The sequence below is a fragment of the Podarcis erhardii genome (genome assembly GCF_964252035.2).
Source record: "Podarcis erhardii genome assembly, chromosome: 11".
Taxonomy (NCBI): domain Eukaryota; kingdom Metazoa; phylum Chordata; class Lepidosauria; order Squamata; family Lacertidae; genus Podarcis; species Podarcis erhardii.
The window spans coordinates 25,532,098-25,551,268 of record NC_138501.1 but is presented as its reverse complement, the minus strand read 5'-3'; the positions used below and the strand labels follow the sequence as shown (position 1 = coordinate 25,551,268).

Sequence of the window (19,171 nt, the reverse complement as noted above, 5' to 3'; positions counted from 1 at the left end):
CCCAACATTTAGCTTGATGGAATAACCAGAGGTTCTGCCCTTATATGAGTGAGAAAAACATTTCTCTATCCATTTTTGTATCCACTATTCTTGAGAAAAATATAACTGAAACCACCCCATTGTGAAGTTTACTGGCTTTCACCAGGATAATTTCAACAGGACCTTTGCAAGATTCAAAGAAAATTTTCTGTACAGTCATACCTCGGGTTGAAGTCGCTTCAGGTTAAGCCTTTTCGGGTTGCGCTCTGCGGCGACCTGGAAGTAACAGAGTGCGTTACTTCCGGGTTTCGACGCTCGTGCATGTGCAGACACTCAAAATGACGTCATGCGTGGAAGCGGTGAATCGTGACCCGCGGACGCAGGTTGCGTTTGCTTCAGGATGCGAACGGGGCTCCGGAACGGATCCCGTTCGCATCCAGAGGTACCAATGTATTTAAAATGAGGCATTTTAGAAACATATCTAGTCAGCTTGTTTGGGTTATATTACACATTAAGCAATATTATTTTAGTCTTTTTAAAAAAACCCAAACACAGCATTGTTTGACAAGTAAGACCAGCGAGGCATATAACATTTTAATGAATCAAACCATTAGTGTCCACAGATAAGCAGTGTGCATACAGTATATACAGTGTTTTCTGGAGCTTTCAAAATGCAGGTTAAAATCATGAATGGAATATTGCCATCATTAATTCTTAAATACCAAGCTGAAGGCAGGCAGAAACCAAAGCCTTATCAACTACACCAGATACTAATACCTAGGCACTGCAAGGTCTGCAGTTATGATGGACTACCTGAGCTGATAACACATGGAATTATCTAAACAACATTTGCATATTTGTGTAATTATTTCCTAAGGTTAATTAGCTCCAGCAAAGCAGTTTGCCCTTTGAGACTGCTTACAGTGACAGGTTCACATATTTCCTGCTTTGATGCCAAATTATCCTGATTCTTTTTTTCTTTTTTTGTTCTGCTAACCTGTTGCTAGGCAGATAGAAATCCTGCAATGTTTTCAAGGAGCTCAATCGTGATAATTTCAAAATACAAAACTAGAGAACTTTCTCCCAAGAAGTAGACCACAGTCAAATCAGCCTTTCCACAGTTGAAAAGCAAACTGAAACTGTTTCAACAACATGTTAAACCTCTTGGTTTTTACAGCATGACTTCAGATATGCACTTGGTATTTACATACGCTCTTACTTTTCTATGTATGTAACCCAGTGCCATGTACTGAAATGTTAATCTGAACTGCTGGATGCCAACAATTTGCAATGGGAACACAGCTTTCCTGGCACAAGTTATCCATGTCCAGAAACATTTATTGATGTGTATAAATCAACGTGTGTGGCAATAAGGGCTACCTTTCTTTAAAAAAGGGAAAAGTTTGGTATCTTAGGTTTTAGCTCCATCCATTCAATTTTGAGCAATTTCTTCCTCACAGCACAGCCACACATGACACAACTGCCATTGCTCAGAAGCCTCACTTTCAACACATGGAGAGGGTTTTCTGGAAAGTGCTAGGGACTGAATGGGGGAAGAGAAAGGTCTGTTGCACAAGCTGATCTCTGCTCACATAACTGTTGGATACAACCCCCCGTAAAATGGTGTAGACAGAAATTTTACTTCACAATAGAGGTCACCAATGCAGGAAGAAGCAAAGGCATATTTGGGATGGAATATTAGGATGTGGAATATTAGAATGTGGGAAATCTGTCACCCTTTCACACACCTGATTCAGCCTAGACAGGATTTCCTGTGGAAAGTGCAATTAGTTTTGCTGAATGCGAGCTTCATTCATCAGAATGCACTCACTTTAGAAACTATATAGATAGAAGTCTAAGTATTTTAAACACAAAACCTATATAACCAACACCAAGTTACGATTACAAGAGTCCAGCAATAAAATATCTTAGTGTACATACTGATGTTTTTTTAATATTCAGATAGATGCTATCCAAATGAAGCAAACAGGTTATTGTCCATAATCTCTTTTTTCATCAAAGCTCATTCAAAAGTTCAAAACAGGTTTTGCTTTAACCATGTAAAATGCCAATAAGACATTTGCTGCATTGTAATAGTTGCACCTTCTGCTCTGGATGCCCCTTGAATTGAGAATTGTCACCAATGTGTTAATCATTACTATTCTAGTCTGCTATTCAGTGTAACTAAGTTATTGATCCCACTGGTATTTTTCAGTCCTGTTTGACACAGAATAAGAATAGAATAAACATAATGGAGAGCTGTAGTACCAGTTCAAATAGGGCGTATCACCAACAATCATGGAGGAAAACAGGGCAGTTGGAACAAGGGCACTTTACAGAAGGCAAGGCAGAACAATTTAAGAGTGGCCTGATGAGCAGATGTCAGACGTGAGCAGAATGCAGGTCTATGAAGAACATGAAATCCATGGACAGGTACCTAAGATTTAGTGTGAAATGTTACCAGGTAGTATAAGTGCTCAGAAAATGCTTGGACAAATTAATTTATTCATGACACAAATGTTAAATCAAGCATCCATGTAGTGTACCTATGATCATCAGATGCTTGGGACAAAAATTATATATATGGATGACTATCACGATCCTGATCTGATAGTGGGTTTCCAGACACCTGATCTGTTTGTTTTAGAGCCAGAATGCTGGACTAAATGGTGACAAGAGCTGCTTTGATTTGGCTAATTAATTATATATAGCGGGGTGCAGGAAGAACGTGGGGTCCTCCAGATGTTGTTAGATTTCCCCCATCAACTCCACTCAGTATAGCAACCGTAAGAGATAATTGGGAGCTGTAGTCCAGTAACGTCTGGAGTGTCTCCGCTTTCTGAACCTTGCTATATAGATTAGATATGAGAAGTCAGCAAAATAAGAAATGAAGCCAAGACACAACTATTACCTGTGACAAACTAAGGGGGAGGGAACAAGGAATCAAATAATTTTGTAGGGCCTAAGAAACACAAACATACACACACGAAGTTCTTGTTATTGCTTAATTTATAACTTTTCAGAGTCATCCATATTAATGAGTATTTATACATGTTTTGCATATAATTTCTACATTCAAGGATTAAGGCCAACAGATGATTCCCAAGCAAATGATGTAGGAGCCTTTTTTATATAATTTAAAGCATCTTTAACACATTCTTTAGCCAACAAGATTCCTAGAACAGCTTACTTCAAACTGTGGTATTAAAACAAAACATTAAGCAATACACAGTGCATGTGCTTATTTAGCTAGCATGGAGGTGGCAGTTATGACATTTCACTTTGCTGGCTGTTGCTGCTTCCTACAGGATAGCTGCTCCAGTGCCAGCCAATAAAGCAGCTGCAGGTAAAGAGTGTGATGAGGACATTAAGACAGCCCAAAGCATAGACATTCCATGGAGAGAATGCTCCACAGAACATGTTGTAGACTATATGAGAAAGAGGGGTGGGAATACAGTGGTACCTTGGGTTACATACGCTTCAGGTTACAGACTCTGCTAACCCAGAAATAGTGCTTCAGGTTAAGAACTTTGCTTCAGGATGAGAACAGAAATTGTGCTCCGGCGGCACGGCAGCAGCAGGACTAACCTTAACCTGCTTCAGGTTAAGAACAGTTTCAAGTTAAGAACGGACCTCCAGAACGAATTAAGTACTTAACCCAAAGTACCACTGTATTTAGAAAGGTTGCGGCCATGATCAACGGCAGTTCTAGACATGTGAGTGATGGATGACATTCAGACATTAAAAACCACTGCCAAGACCCTGTATTTCAGTGTCCTGCTCAGAAAGGTGATAGGACAAGCCTAGTCCCTCTTAAAAGTGGAGCTGGCATAGAGAAACACAAAAGCATTGCAAAGCTTTTCCCAGTATGTAATAGCTGGGCCTAGTTAGTGGCTAAGAAAAGCTCTTGACAGGGACTCATAGGTGGTAAGTAGAGATGAGATTGCACTGGATCCAGCATGGATACCAGAACCTTTGGCAGAAATATATTGTTACTGAAATTACAGGGGGGGCGGTCCTCACATCTTTAAAGTTGTTAAATGTTACAAATATTATGCCTGAATGTATCCTTTCGACTTGACAGCTCAGGGAAGATACATAGTTTTATGAATCATATAAAATCAACCCCTTTGCCAAGTTCCTCCATTCCAACACCATTTTGCCCTTGGAAAAAGGACTCTTTCCCCTGCCACCTCCCCAAGCTTGAAGACATGTATACACACCTCCTACCCCAGGAAATGCCCAGAGGTGACAATTGCTGGGCTCATTGATCTCCAAGGGAAAGCAAATCTCATCACCAGACTTGCCTCAGGCTCCAGACATGCAAAGCAAGTTCTATTGCACTTTTGGGTGGTAGGTACTTAAGACATGTTTGCCTATGCTAATCTTATACTTGGGTGTTGCCCTGACATATGTGTCTATGCTAATCTTGTGTAACCCTCCCCTTTTGTGACATGTTAGTGATGTAACAATGATGCATTTATGATGCTGTGCAAACTGTATTCTGGGATTTGGTGGGAAAGTTTTAAAAGTCAATGTCACCTTATGCTCAGGGTTCACTTGCTGCTGTTGAACCTGTTGCGCAACAATAAGGAATCTAAGTCTACTGACTGCTGTTTTGCTCCAAAATTGCTTGGCTGGAATTTCCTTCTTTTACTGACCGCATGGACCCACGGGAGACTTGTACCCCAACGAGCTGGGCTGTTGAGTAGTCTCTCAACCCAGAATTTTCCTTAACAATATGATTGTGAGCTCCTCAGACCAGGCATTTGCCCTCTTGTACTCTTGTGCATACTGATGGCATTATATAAATAATAATACTGTGATGACTGGATCAGTAACTTTAACGTACAAACAGTCTTGACTCAAGTTTTTCAGCAGGTAGAACGTGTGTCAAGATGACGGGACATAATCCTTGCTGCCAGAGTGCATAAAGCTTTAGCTGAATGCAGGTAATCATGTATGAGGTAGATTTTGTCAGCGTTGTCAAACTACCATTATAAACAAAAATATTATTTTTAAAGTGAAATACAGCCGAAGTTCACTTATTAGGGAAGAACTGGTATTAAACACTTACTTCTGAGTAAACATGCATGAGATTGCACTTCAAATGTAGTTTCCATCATGCTTGCAAAAGCACAAAAAACCCACCCTATGTGAATTATATGATATTCAATATGCAGGCCAGCTGTTATCTTCATAATGTATTTCAAATGAGCCCACACAGTTGAAAAAGTTGCCCATCTCTGTGGTAAAGTAATGAATGCTATAAGCAGCCAGTTGTCCTCTTTGTAAATAATACTATAGAATGGAAGCACAATGTACCGGTACTTATAATTATTGAAGCACTGAGTGTCAGACTTCCTTGGGTCTATTTATGATCCAGGGAACAAAAAATTATTTCAGCATTCTAACTTTTGGAAATTTCAAAGGACTTTGGCAGAGGATAGGTGAAGCAAAGGTTAATGCTCAACACACATCTTTTATTACCAAACCATATGCTAAAGGTCACCCTAGGATAATTTTAGAAACTAAGCAGGTTTTATTTTACATAAAACCTTCCTACTCATTAAAAATTGTTCTAAGTGTATATTCTTTCCAAATGTCACTACATGCCAACACATTGCACATAATGTTGCAATAGGTTATATATAAACACTGTCAAACAGTAATAGAGTAACTTTGCATGAAATGGAATTGAATTATGATATACAGCAATATAAAGTAATAAAATCTGTTTCCTCTACAGCACATTTTGGCTCATTCCACTTCAGAAAAAAATGCTGCTTCTTCCATGCCCACCTCACTTACAGTTGGGATGTTGCTTATGGGGCTGAAAGAAACCTCTCCTAAAGCACATGCATCTCCCCAAATGGCAGAGACAAGAAGGAATGCAAAAAAGGCCTCAATGAGCATATTGTTACAATATTAAGACCAACAAAAATTATTTAAATACATTAAAAACAGGAAACTGGCCATTGGACCTTTGGGCCACAAGGTAGGCAAAGCTGTGCTAAAGGAGGAAAAAGGAGGTTGCATAGAAGCTTGATTAATTCTTTACCTCTGTCTTCACAGCAGAAGATCCCTGTGAACTGGCTTTCTCAGAAAGAGAGTCTGAGGAACTGAGGCAAATAGTGGTGTCAAGAGACAAAGTTCAAGCCCTTGTTGACAAATTGTTTTAAAAACAAAGAAATCATAGGGTGGCATCCAGGTGGCATCCACTTGAGAGTTCTTAAATACCGGTAACTCAAATGTGAGATTGCCAGTCTTCTAACAAAAATATGTAACTTGTCTTGTCCCTAAGATCAGTCTCCATAACAAAGGATTGGAAAGTAGAAAACATAACACTATTTTTTATTTTTAAAAAAGGAAGGATACAGAGATGAACTTGTAAATTATAGACTGGTTAGCTTAACATCTGCTCTGGGAGAACTGGTGGAACACATTATGAAAAATAGGATTACTGAGCACAGAGGAGAACAAGTCCTGAGGAAGCAGAACCTGCATGGCTTCCAAAAGAAACATCCCATCTCACCAACTTTTTAGAGTTCTTTAAGAGTGTCAAAAAGTATACATATAGGGATGGTCCAGTCAAGATGGTGTCCTTAGACTTTCAAAGAACTTTAAATAAGGTTCCTCACCACAAACCTCTGAGTAAACTAAGCAGTCTTGGAATAAGAAAAGAAATCCTCTTATGGGTTATTAATTAAAGAACAGGAAGAAGAGAGTAGGAATAAATGGACAGTTCTCCCAAAGGAAGGTTCTAAGAGGTGGAGGCTGCTAAGGAGAACAACTAGTCCTATGATATCACACACCTGCTACACTAAGGAAACAAGCAAGAAGCATGCGCTACAAAATTCCCAATTTAAATGTCACAATCATACCTCATCTTAATAAGCCACAATATGCATGAACCTTTTGCTTGCATTCAAAGCCCCTTTCCTCCTCCCTTCACAGTGTGCAGCAATTAAAACACATAGGTCTCCAATTACCACAATTTCCCATTTCATCTTTATCCTTCTACAAGAAACAATGGATTCTAAAACATTTGTGTATAAAAACATTTTGACTATATATTGGTCAGCTATTTTCATATTTGGATTCCACACAGCCCCACAATTCACTGTCACTTCTGCTCATATTCCACGTGAAGTGCAACAGAAGAATGACTAACACAGAAAACTAAAGACAACTAATAAAGTGACATATAATAACTTTAACATGGTATGATTTTCTTTAGATTACAAAACGTAAGCATTTAAAATACAGGCCTCTAGGCTGCATAATATTCTTCCAGGAGTATAAGCCTCATAATGAGACAATTTAGCTCTCAGGATAGAAGAACAAAAGGATTCACAAAAAAACAACAACTCATACACTCAAAGATTATCATGACTAGACTGTCACACTGTGACCTTGTTGGCGCCTAGCTAATCTGACAATATTTTGTAGTGCATTGTTTCAAATCAATAACTAATTAACAAAGTACAAAAGAAGTTGCACTCTTTCTGAGACTCCTTGTTAAAAATGGCTTTTGGTTGCACATGGGCAGAAAGGTCGCTTTTATGACATCTTCACAAGTCTTTCAACATCCTGCCACTGTCAGATTAAATTACTTAAAGCAATTAATCGTCATAAGTTAAAACAGAAGCACATTTGTTACAGCCGGTTGTCATAATGACATGGTGAGTAGTTGTTTTGATATGAATTTCTTCTACTGACCCTCTATCATATCTTAATTTTTTTGGTTGACCTAGCTGGAAGATTGGGAGCAAATCCTAACCAGCACAAGCCATGCATAGCTGGAGTGGGTGGGTGGGTATGAGAGAGGAACTACCTACTAAAAGCAACTAAAAGGATATTCCATGCATTCTTTCAAGTTTTCAGTTATTTAAGTTTAAAGTAAATATGTTTTAAAAATCATTCAGCTTATTATACATTTTTTAAAAATTGCAGCTATGGAAGCTAGGGAAGAGGTCAAGATCAAGACCATAGCATTCAAGGAAGGGAGGAATTAACACACCATGCTTTTGATGAAAATCAGACAGAGTAATTTGGACAAGTCTGAGGACTCTGTCATTCTGTGTTCTACCACCTCCTTAGGAATATACAGTAAATCTGTGCTGAAAGGAAACTTAAAGTAGGTGGATTTTTCATAGAGGCTATGAATGCAACATTAACATTTGCAGCATCCTAAACTGTCCCAAAGAGTGGAGCTGCTGCAACAAAATTGAGTAAAAACAAATTTTAGGTGGCAAGAATAAAATTTAGAGTGTTGTATTGCAGATGGTTGAGAAAGAAAGGGGGAACCCCAATAACTCATGGAAGGGGCCTCCATTTGATATTGGAGAAACCTTCCTCTCCTTGAGTCCTCTTCATTCAGCACACCCTTGACCCCAAAAAGAGGCTTCTGCTTGGAGGGGAGATGAGAAAGGCAGCTTCTATAACCTGCAGGTTTTTCCCTTGATACAATCCTACATTTAAGCCTTGTTCTTGTTTAGTCGTTTCCGACTCTTCGTGACCCCATGGACCAGAGCATGCCAGGCACTCCTGTCTTCTACTGCCTCCTGCAGTTTGGTCAAACTCATGCTGGTAGCTTCGAGAACACTATCCAACCATCTCGTCCTCTGTCGCCCCTTCTCCTTGTGCCCTCCATCTTTCCCAACATCAGGGTCTTTTCCAGGGATTCTTCTCTTCTCATGAGGTGGCCAAAGTATTGGAGCCTCAGCTTCACGATCTGTCCTTCCAGTGAGCACTCAGGGCTGATTTCCTTAAGAATGGATAGGTTTGATCTTCTTGTAGTCCATGGGACTCTCAAGAGTCTCCTCCAGCACCATAATTCAAAAGCATCAATTCTTCGGCGATCAGCCTTCTTTATGGTCCAGCTCTCACTTCCATACATCACTACTGAGAAAACCATAGCTTTTACTATACGGACCTTTGTTGGCAAGGTGATATCTCTGCTTTTTAAGATGCTGTCTAGGTTTGTCATTGCTTTTCTCCCAAGAAGCAGGCGTCTTTTAATTTCGTGGCTGCAGTGATCATGGAGCCCAAGAAAGTAAAATCTCTCACTGCCTCCATTTCTTCCCCTTCTATTTGCCAGGAGGTGATGGGACCAGTGGCCATGATCTTCGTTTTTTTGATGTTGAGCTTCAGACCCTATTTTGCGCTCTCCTCTTTCACCCTCATTAAAAGGTTCTTTAATTCCTCCTCACTTTCTGCCATCAAGGTTGTGTCATCTGCATACTAATTTTCTCTTTTGGGGGTTGCAAAGAGATAGTGTGTGTTTGGCATAGCCGGTACTAAATTGAATTTAAGGATTCTGAAGGCACTCAACTGAATGTGCTTGTGTGTGTGTGCTCTCGCCTATTCTCCACCTTCTTTCGTCTAGCCACCTTCTGCCTTGCCACTTCCACTAGTGTTTTTCTTCTGTTTCGCCTTGTGGGCTATTGCCATTGCCGCAGGGGCGGCTGGCACAGGGATCTGCTGCTCCACCAACATTTGTGCAGGGAGGAGATCCACACTCCTTTGATAAAGCTCACCAGTGCTCCAAGCACAATGAGAGGGAGGAAGAAGCAGGCTGCAAGCGGAAAATCAGCAGGCTGCTTTGGTCTAGCTGGGAGGCCACAGACTGTGACAGACAAGCAGCAAAAAAATTGCCCAGTAATCCCTTGCTGGGACAGGCAAGCTGCAAAAATTCTCCAAGAAATTCCTTGCTGAGTTGAGTCCCAGAAGTCCCTGCCTGTGACCAGAAATGAGAAAGGAGGGATAGCACTAACTTTGAGGTGAAGAAGGTTTTTGGGGAGAGAAGAGTGTGCAAAATTCAAAGGAAGGAGGGGGCATGCAAGCAATCTGACTCGTAACTTGCTTCCTAGTAGTCCCTGCCAGAGATAAGTACTGAAGAGGAAGGTTGAAGTCAATAGAGGTTTTTTAGGGGGCAAAGGCTCAGAGTTCAAACAGGGGAAGGGGAGTATGATTGAGAAAGGGTGGGAGACAGCCATTGTAAAGGAAGGGAGCCCAGGAGCAGTTTCTTAATAAAAAGATATAATAAACAGATATAGTGAAGGAATAAGAAAAAGCAGAGAAAGAGAAAGTATTGAGGGGAAAAATAAGGAAATTAGCCTACAGAAGTAGGCAAAACAGTATCTGTAGCAGAGAAGACTGCTTTGTCCAAGCAGGAGCTACCCATGTCCCAACGAGATTTTTCTCCTGCCTTTGTCAGCATGGGAGGAGCTCGAGCCCAACCCAATGACCCCAGTATGCCAGTAGGAAATTATGCCTAGTTCCAGCTATGCTTGATATTTTCAGAATGATATTTTGCAGTGTTTGGGAAAAATTATGTTGAAATGTTTTCCACATATCTTTCTAGAGGACATCTAATCAATCAAGTTCACCAGCTGCTGACCTGTTTCGAATGCCAGCAGGGATGGTCTTTCCATTGCTTTGCACTGTCTGTCACATGTATTACTATCTCCCTGTTGGGATAACGTAGGGTCGCCATATTTCAAAAAGTGAAATTTTGGACACAAAAGTTGTTGAGCTTTCCCCCTCCAAAATTTGCCCAAAAGTCAACACTACCAGACGTAACTCAGTACAAGCTATCCTTCTTGTGTCGTTGATACTTCTCCAGTGGCAGATGGCACAGACAGATGGGTGTGTGATGGGCATACAGGTTGCAAAGCGAATTCCTTGCCTGGCATGAAGGTTGCAATGACTGCAGAGAAGCTGAATGGATTCTGTCTCCACAATGGAAGATATAGGACAGATCCCATTGCCTGAACAAACTTTTGTAGGAGATGTACCTGAAGAACTGAGGCAAATAATAGTGATAAGAGATGAAGTTTTAGGGTTCATGGACAAAATAAAAAGAAACAAATTGCTGGGTCCAGATGGCACCCACTTGAGTTATCAAAGAACTCAAATGTGAAATTGCTTTTCTTCTTCAAAAAAAAAAAAAAAGAAAAGAAAGGGGGGGGGGAGAGACTTTGTCCCTAATATCAGCTTCTATACCTCAGGACTGGAAAGTAGCCAATGTAAGACCGATTCTTAAAAAAAAAAAAAATCCAGGGGGAAATCCTGGGAATTATAGGATGGCTAGTTTAATGTCTATCCTAGGAAAACTGGACAAATGAGGGAGCAGGAGAGACTGGACAGACAAATTTTTCCTTTGTTTGGCTTTTGCTGATTGGCTCCAGGAGTTTCAGGCAGAAAGCATGGAGGAAGAAAGGATGGATTAGAAATGTTCCCACAGGAAATAATGGAAATAATTAGCTCGTTATGTTAACACTCACCTTATTTACCAAGAATGCATTGTACTCAGAAACTGGGACCTACATGTATATATGGAGCTTAACAACATAAATAGTTTATGTTTAATGATGACTTCTAAAAGAATTTAATAGCTGCAGCTATTTACTTGGAATAGTGCTTTATTAACTTGTATAAAATTTAACAGTGGCTGAATACGTATACTGCAAACTAGGAATTTTTTTATGGAATACTAGAATTATTGATGTGATACCACAGAAAGAGTGAAAACTCTAGTCTCTTCTCTGGAAATAAACCCTCCATCTCCGGTGTTTAAATTATCATTATTCAGATGATCAACTTTAAAACCATTGCCACGTACATTGAAACAAGATCTGACTACAAAAGCATTTCACTCTTTCTGAACAGCCTGTTTGATACATTTAAAATACAAGTTACAAAACCATTCAAAATATTCAAAGCAGGTTATTTTCATTCTTGTATTTAAACTAGAATCTTGATTAGGTTATGCAGTAATTTCATTCCCAGCAGTGCCCTCTATTGGGGAAGCTCAATGGAACAAATATTTCCACAATACTAAAACACTTATTGACTAAAGAAAATGCATTTCAGTTTGGATTAAGGAAAGTAAACCCTGCAGTGTCCATTACAGTGGCGTGTTTATGCCAAGGAACAGCATGGCAAGGTTGTTGGTTGATTTTAAAAAAGAGACCCCCACTGACCCTTTTGACCTTAAGAGACATGGAGCATTATTAATGCATTTAGCACTACTCTGAGTGAATGAAGAAGTGTGTAGAACATGGGTAGGCAAACTAAGGCCCGGGGGTCGGATCCGGTCCAATCACCTTCTAAATCCGGCCCGTGGACGGTCGGGGAATCAGTGTGTTTTTACATGAGTAGAATGTGTGCTTTTATTTAAAATGCATCTCTGGGTTATTTGTGGGGCATAGGAATTCATTCATTCCCCCCCCCCAATATAGTCCAGCCCCCCACAAGGTCTGAGGGACAGTGGACAGTTTCCCCTGCTGGAAAAGTTTGCTGCCCCCTGGTGTAGAAGCACCAAAATCCAAAGCTATTTGAGGGTTAACATTAAAAAAAAAAAAAAAGTTTGACTGGGTATTTTAGCCAAGCATATATACACAAATTATTAAGAAAGCATCAGACAGATACTTAGCTAGCAGAATTATTTATGTATATGAAATTGTGCCAATAATATTTGTTGTCCCTGTCTAGCTGACCCAGTCACACAAGGAACATTACAATATCCAATGGATAGGAATCCAATGATAAAACTTCTGCCACCACAGTGCTTTGGCTTAGCATATAACTGCTATAATTCTTGTTCTTTTAGTAGTCCTTGGGGAAATATAATGAATTGAATCTCAATTAGATTGTTTTAAATGAAAACAAACTTCATTACCACTTCTGTCAGAGAAGCTTCAAAAAGCTGTATGATGAGGGTCAACTAAAGTGATGCAGTCATTGCGAACAACTATTTAAGTGGCCAATTTAAATGAAAACAGGAAAAATAGGATTAAAAGTTTCCCTGAGAGATTTCATGACTCTGTGGAGTATTGTTCCTTGCACACATAAAAAGGAATGCTGTTTCAAAAACGAAGAAAAGGCCTCAAAGCATGTACGAAAAAGTAAATATCTGCAAGCTGGCTTAAAATGTAGTCAGATATAAACAGATACAGTAACTGGGAAATAAGAAACTCTGTATAGCAGGATCTCCTGTCATTTCTAGACTGATTTGTCACCTTTGCCTTCAGAGCTCTCAATGAATTAAAAGCCATAAAGATTGTTTAAGTAATTCAATAATAATAATATTTATCAGAGATTACAGAATAAAAGTTGTCAGCAGGTGACTCATCCATAGATGAAGATAGGTTATTTAGTAGTAAAGAGTGAACAGCTATAGAATTATAAAAAATGAGTTCATGTATCTCTGCTACCTACATTTATGAAGCAGAGTCCTTCCTAATCACCCTTCTTTACAAAAGCTGGTAGACAAAATGTGACCAACAAGTCTTCTTTAGAAAAAACTTAAAACAATCAAATTTGTTTTTGTAGATTTGTTGCAGTAAATCTTATTAGATACATTGGTTGGGATCCACAAACCTGAAATTTTATCCAGTCATTTATAATCTTTGTAAAGAACTGGACTTTGTAGGGGGAAACTGTATTTAGGAAAATATGTTTGGCATATTTTTCTACCTATTTTGAGGAAACAACTTTTAATAACTAGTACCTAATAGTTCCTCATCTGTAAACCGCTGTAGTGGTAGCTTCTCTGGACATGAGACACAGAGGCTATCCACTATAAATCAGAAAGATTGTGTGATGGCCAGTGTTGGCCCAAGACATTTTGCTGCCTAAAGCAGAGTGCAAATTGCATTCCTAACCCTGCCAGGACTAACACTCTAAAAAACTTCTTGCTGCACTATTCAGAACCAATTCCTAGCCTATTTTATTCCCCTATCACATGATGCTAACTGAAGCAACTCCGTTCATTCTGCAGTATAACAGAATGCAGTTATGAATTAACATTTTTCAGAACTGCCACTCTTGTGCATACAGTGGTACCTTGGGTTAAGAACTTAATTCGTTCTGGAGGTTCGTTCTTAACCTGAAACTGTTCTTAACCTGAGGTACCACTTTAGCTAATGGGGCCTCCCACTGCTGCTGTGCCGCCGCCGTGCGATTTCTGTTCTCATCCTGAAGCAAAGTTCTTAATCCAAGGTACTATTTCTGGGTTAGCGGAGTCTGTAACCTGAAGTGTCTGTAACCTGAGGTACCACTGTATGGCTTTCAAATAAATTCAGATTATTAGTGCATAAAAGCTGTTGTTTTGAAAAATTGCATCGCACAAGCACTTTTTAAAAAAATGATCAGATAAACCTAATATCCAGGAGCTGAGGAAAACATTTATGATGGGAGCCACTGGTAATTTATAATCAGCATATTAACCACAGGTTGCAAATATTCCTCTTTCATTCCATCTAAACCAGGGTTGGGGAACCTACGGCCCTCTGATGATGCTGGACTACAACTGTTATCCGACCCAGCAAACATAAACAATGGTCAGAGGTGATAGGAGGTGTAGTTCAACAATATATGGAGGAAACCACATGGGCTGCCTCTGTATTTCGCATACATTATCACAATAATGTACTCATGCTGCTTATTTTGAACTTGAATTCTATGTATGTGTAATCAGAATTAAATCAAAGGAGTTCCATAAGACTTATCCCAAGATGATGATGATGATGATTTATTTCATTTATGGGGCATCCCTAAGCAATTTACAATATAACATACACAAAGCAGTTACATATATAAAAACAGTAAAAACAACTGCATATATCTAAGTTATTCTTTAAAAAGCAATTATAAATATAAAAACAGTTTAAAAACACCACTGCATACAGCAATTCAACAACAACAAATCCAATCCAGATACCAGCTTGGATAAAGATTTTAGGAAAACTTGGTTGAAAGAGGAACATCTTCAACAGGGGCCAAAAAGACAAAGAAGGTAACTGTCTGATATGTAATGGGAGAAATTTTCAAAGGGTAAGAGCTACCACTCAAAAGGACCAATTCTGACATCATGCAGAATGCACCTCCTGCTATCTGCAGGATACCCTTTCTTGCATAATGCAATGATGGTTGGGTATGTAGAAGAAATTCCATTCCCCTTTCCTGGTGCAGGGAGCGACATGTGTAGCCCAACGCTACATCTGTAGATTTTGCCTACCTCATAGCAATTGCCACAGTTATAAAGTGGAAGAGGCATTGAGCTGGATCCTTAGGAGAGCTGGCTGGGTCCTGCCCCTGTGCTCCAAAGTGGGGTCCTCCTAAGGGATCTTGGAGGGCAGTGCTTCTGTTCAGATGCCCATTCAGGGGCTGAAGGGGTCCCGGCATCCCCTACTAGTGACCAGAAGGATTCTCCAGATGTGATTCGTGCCATAAATTTGGTTATCCCCAATTCCTGATCCACCAGCAAGTGGGTTTGTTGATCACTGTATACATGACCAATGCCTGTGCCAAACCTGTCCATCTTGTGGCCAATGTGAATCCAACTCTTATCTCCTGGTATTGATTTGTTGTCTGTGCCCCTCACCATGACTCCTTTGTGTCTGGGCCCCAAAGAGGCACTCTTTTAGGTATCTGGTCCCAATTGTGTATAGGACTGCATAATAATCAACTGTCTTATTTCAGGGCAGACCAATATTACCTGCTCAGAGTGCCAGCAGCTCTCCAGGATTCCAGGCAGAGGTTTTTGCCTCACTTGCTACCAGATCCTTTTAACTTAAGATACTTGATTTGGGGACCTTCTGTATATAAAGTATTTGCCCCCCACTGAGCTATGGCCACTCCACTAAAAATATCTCCTAAAAATATTGGGGGAATGGGAAAGGGTATGGGAAGAATTTACAGAAGTACTTAGAGACTAGTCAATATTTTTCTATGACAACTTGGTCTCTCAAAGAAAATATGAGACTATGTGAGGAAGGAGAGGACCATATTAAAGAGTATAACACAAGCTTAATAGCACAATGAGCAGAAATGCTGTGTTCTTCTTGCAGAGCTTTCCTGCTGCCATTCCTCCTGTTGTCACCTTCTGTTAAGAAAGCTGCTCTCTCTCATCCTTTTCTCCTATTTAAAAAGTTTTATACTAGCACATAGGTATTTCATTCATCTGGATACATGGCAAAAGGCCATTCACTTAGCTACTGTTATTACTACTGCTCAAGCTTGCAACTAAGCTAGTGATAAACAAATGGGGGAGGGGACTTTTCTCACACCTGTTCCCATGCCACCCACCCCTAATCAAAATAAGTTATATTCTAGATCCTAGAATTAGATTTTTTCATAAATGAACATACATTCAAAAAAAATTTAAATAAAAAATTGCATCAATGCTGTGTTTGTTCCAAAGGGTTATGACAAAGGTTGCTTGCAGCACATTTCCCAACATTATATGCTGATTTCCTTACTTTTATCTCCTATTGATTCTTATTTTGCATTAATTGCCAGTGAAGAAAACTTTTACACAATCCACTGAAGAATTTATAAAAAAATTAAGTTGCAATCAAATATATTTAAAAGGAGCAGACTTAGGTTAAAGGATTGTTGCAATTTCACAGATGCAAAATAAAATTTATAGTTACACAACTGGGAAATATGCATGCATGCATCATTTGTGCCTTAATGTTATATTTAAGGTTTATCTAATACCATGTAGATGGAAGCAAAATTTGTCTCTCTATGTTCCATACAATCTATGCTGAAATATGACAGCCAGGATCTAAAGAAGCAAAGCTGGTTTTTCTTGAATAGTAGCCCCCTACAATGCATCATGACATCTTCTGAAATTGAGGGAAGTTTCAAAAAGTTTGGAATAAAATGTAGAGGTGCGGCTCTTCAAAGTAAACATTCTACTAGATGAGTTCAAGCTCTCGGGCTAATCTAAGTTTGCATCCCAAAGGTTTTTTTTACTTAAGTTCAGCAATGAATATGCTTAGAGTTTATTGGCTTGGGAGCTATGTTTCCAGAATAAACATTTGCCAGTATGAACAGCAGCAGCCTCTGGTGGTCTGAATGAAATAATGTGTCCATAAACACAGGAGTAATATATTTTAAAGGCATGAAAGTATATACTGTACGTTCAGCTATTTGACTCCTTAAAAAGATACTTTCATATTATTAGGTAATGTACAATGCCTTAATTAAATAATCTCATGTGAAACATTTTCTTTTGTATGGAATGTTGTATTTAATTCAAATTTCCACTGAGTTCTTCCTTAGATTTGAATGAAATATAATCCTATGAAACATGACATTTTTCTTTTGACTACTGAACACAGTTGGCAGATGTTTTTAGGAACAAAAAATTGTCTTATAAGAAAACACAGTAAGTAAGCTTTCCTGCCATATTGTGTGAGATGAAGTTTATTACCCAGACCAAATCAATCCCCTTAACAAGCTGTAACATACATTGGCAAGTACATTATTTCATAGTTAAAAAATTTACAGCTTGAAACAATAAGCACTTTGATCTTTCAAGCTGTACTCTTAAAGCTTCAGAAGGTACGCATAATCTGCTAGTTAGTCATTTCTATTTATATTCGTCTCATAGAAAAAGCCTTAGCAGAGACCTCCATTCTGTTGTAGCTTATGGTTGTAAATATGGATTACCATAGAGGTTTGTGTAGAATTCTTGAATAATAGAAAACTGGGCCATTCACAGATATTTAAGTATATATTAGTTACAAAAGAGTAATACCGGTAATTAAAATAACTAAGTTATAAAGCTAACATATTCAAGCTTTTGCTGAATAAATTACCGATACTTAAAAAACAAACAAACCCAGAACACAACCAGTATAGACTATTATGCAGATAGTATTTAACTGCTCTTCAGTAGTGTATTTGGAAGTGGTAATGCATTTAGTAAAACAAGATTTTCTCTTGCATAGGAGTATTGTCTTCTCTACTTTCTGCAGCTATGTTGTGTGTGTGTGTGTTTAATTATTAACTAGTATTGGTCTGCCTGTCTGCCTGTCTTTGGGTATAACTCCACTGTGTTTTGGGTTTATGGGAGTAGTCAACCAGTGTTCTCCTAGTAGGAATTAGCACAAACGGTATTTTTTTTAATGTCCGCTGAGCATACTACAAACCTTTCTCAGAGCCTAGTACTACAAGACTGGAAAACAGCACCTTCTAATGCAAATCATGTAGATCTACCTTAATTTGTCTGTTCATCAGATGCCTAAACACACAGTAATGTGGAATTTAATAGGTAAATTTGCAAAACAAAGGAAAACAAAAAAACCACTGTGAAAAAGTGAGAAATAAAAATATTATCACTGTACATACAGATATACAGAAAAGCAATGGTGTGGCAATGCCAACTTTCAACAATATAAGTTCACTACCTATAATGGTCCAATCTTAATTCATATGCTAGCAAACAAGAAACAAAAGGGTTGGTCTTCTCATAGAGAAGTGCTCTTAGTCATTTTGATAAACAAAGCACGAAGTAATTGAAAGTAATTTTGAAACATCCGTGCTATGAAGTCTGCCTATTTATTTTGACTTTTAGTGTGTTCTCAATGAATTCAACCTGGGTAGAACTGAGACTTCAAGGACTGTGAATGTCATCAATTTCTCCCCTCTGCAGCCCCCCCCCAGCAGGTCACCAAGGGATGTGACCCTCTGGTGATGCTTTACTTGTGGAGATATATTTGAATTCTGAGGTGTGTTCTGCTTGTGCAGTGAAATCTTTGGCTCTAAGCTGTATTCTAATAGGTGACCTGGATTAGCAGGCAAGAAAGAGCAATGTAATGGGTAGTACTTCATGCAGTGGCATTCTCACCAAACATTGGAATGAAAGCAATTCACACTTAATGATACAGCACCGTGGATCAGGTCCTGTTTTCAGCCAACTACCCAAACCCAAAGAGAAACACAGGAAAGGGTCTCAAATCTGGGCAGCTGTACAACACCCTGTACAACACCAAGGTTCTCTTACCTTAAAAGAGGAGGTGCTTCTCTTAAAGTGGAGCAGACTAATGAGTAATCTACTGCACATCATATAAGGAAGTAACATGGAAAAGCCAACACTTTTCAGTTGCTCTTTAAAATACAGCTATTATTTTCCTCATTCTTTCCTGTTCCTCATTCATTCATATAGACATGCAAGTGGTTCCCATTTCTTTCATTTTAGCATCTAAAGTTAAACTTATTAGTTAAACTGTATTTGTTTTATACACTGAAGTCATCTAGAGTAACATTAATCCTCATCATAAGGAACATGCAAAAAAAAAATGCAAAATATTCCTATCCCCCCCCCCACCGGGTTTTCACTGTTCAATCATCCTAGGTATCCTAGGCAGAACATTCTAATGACACTGGA

At 39.0% G+C, this 19,171-nt stretch overlaps 1 protein-coding gene across 5 annotated transcripts in view; it reads right to left on the bottom strand.

The window, feature by feature from the left end:
• Window positions 1-19,171, bottom strand: part of ARB2A (ARB2 cotranscriptional regulator A) — a 204,628-nt gene that overhangs the window by 105,717 nt on the left and 79,740 nt on the right. The gene's annotated exons all lie outside the window — the stretch shown is intronic.